The sequence below is a fragment of the Lactuca virosa genome, chromosome 7, assembly GCF_052849685.1.
Source record: "Lactuca virosa cultivar CGN04683 chromosome 7, Lactuca_virosa_CGN04683_v6, whole genome shotgun sequence".
In the NCBI taxonomy this organism is placed as follows: Eukaryota; Viridiplantae; Streptophyta; class Magnoliopsida; order Asterales; family Asteraceae; genus Lactuca; species Lactuca virosa.
This window is the reverse complement of record NC_136432.1, coordinates 52,445,841-52,447,839: the sequence shown is the minus strand read 5'-3', so window position 1 is coordinate 52,447,839 and position 1,999 is coordinate 52,445,841.

Below are 1,999 nucleotides of genomic sequence, written 5' to 3'. Positions count from 1 at the left end.
ATGGCGATACTTTAAGTAAAACCGAATCTCCAACTTCAAAAGTCATCGGTCTTCGCTTTTTGTCAGCATAGCTCTTTTGACGATCCTGAGCTGCTAACATTCTCTCCCTGATTATTTTCAACTTTTCAGCAGTCTGATGGACTATCTCCGGTCCCATAAACTGCTTTTCTCCAGCCTCAAGCCAACAAGACGGCGTACGACACTTTTGTCCGTACAAAGCTTGATAAGGTTCCATCTTGATACTCGAATGGAAACTATTATTGTAGGAAAATTCTGCCCAAGGTAAATGCTCATCCCAGTTACCTTGGAATTCCAGGGTACATGCTCTCAGCATATCTTCAAGCGTTTGTATCGTCCTTTCGCTCTGACCATCAGTCTGTGGATGGTAAGCTGTACTTAAACACAACTTGGTACCCAATTCCTCTTGTAGACTTCTCCAAAATCGTGAGGTGAAAGGGCTGTCACGATCTGACACAATCGTTAACGGAACACCGTGAAGCCTCATAATTTCCTTCACGTAAGCATTTGCAAGCTTATCCATAGACCATTTCTCATTGGCTGCTATGAAATGCGCACTCTTAGTGAATCGATCAACGACCACCCAAATCATGTCGTGACCATTCTTTGTTCTGGGCAGTTTAGTGACAAAATCCATAGCAATGTCTTCCCATTTAACCATAGGCACAGGTAAAGGTTCTAAACTCCCGTATGGTTTCTGATGTTGTGCCTTAACTCTAGCACATGTCACACACTCCGTCACGTACTTTGCAATATCCAGCTTCATCGTCGGCCACCAGTAATAGGGTTTCAGGTCCCTATACATTTTAGTGCTGCCAGGATGAATTGAGTACATGGTTTTGTGAGCGTCTTCCATCAGAAGATCTCTTATCCCTCCTGACTTAGGTACCCAAATACGACCTTGGAATACCTTCAGTCCATGACCGTTTGTACCAAACACCAACGTTTTGCCCAAACGTTCTCCCTTTCGATCATTCTTCTCAGAAGCTTCTTCTTGAGCTTTCTTTATACTTTCCACAATGGTCGAGAAAACTTCTATTCTCAACGCTCTTGGCCTTTTCCTTTCAAGATTGACTTTCCGACTGAGAGCATCAGCGACAACATTTGCTTTACCAGGGTGGTAAAGTATCTCACAGTCGTAGTCCTTGAGTAGTTCTAGCCATCGTCGCTGCCTCATATTCAATTCTTTCTGATTAAAGAGATATTGGAGACTCTTATGATCAGTGAAAAGTTTGCACTTCGAGCCATAGAGGTAATGCCTCCATATTTTCAGAGCGAAAACTACCGCTGTCAACTCCAAATCATGAGTGGGGTAGTTCCTTTCATGCTCATTCAGCTATCGAGATGCATACGCGATCACCTTATCTCTTTGGGTCAAAACACAACCCAACCCAACACCAGACGCATCACTATATACAGCGAAGTCTTCAACTCCATCAGGTAGAGACAAAATCGGTGCCTCACATAGCTTCTTCTTTAACAACTCGAATGCTTCTCTATGCTTATCACTCCAAGCATAAGCAGCTCCTTTGTGGGTCAAAGCTGTTAATGGAGTAGCAATCGAAGAAAAGCCTTGGATAAACCTTAGGTAATATCCGGCTAATCCTGAAAAGCTTCGGATCTCCGTGGGACTTTTTGGTTGTTCCCACTTCATCACAGCTTCAATCTTTGCTGGATCAACCATTATTCTTTCTTGGATGACCACGTGACCCAAGAATTGGACTTCTCGAATCCAAAAATCACATTTGGAGAACTTAGCATACAGCTTCCCCTTCTTCAAGACTTCTAACACTTCTCGCAAGTGTCTGCCATGCTCCTCTTCGCTTTTCGAGTAAATCAGAATGTCGTCTATGAAAACTATCACAGATTTATCAAGGAACGGATTACAAACCCTGTTCATTAAATCCATGAATGCTGCGGGAGCATTGGTTAGTCCAAACGACATAACCAAAAACTCTTAGTGTCCATATTGTGTTCTGAA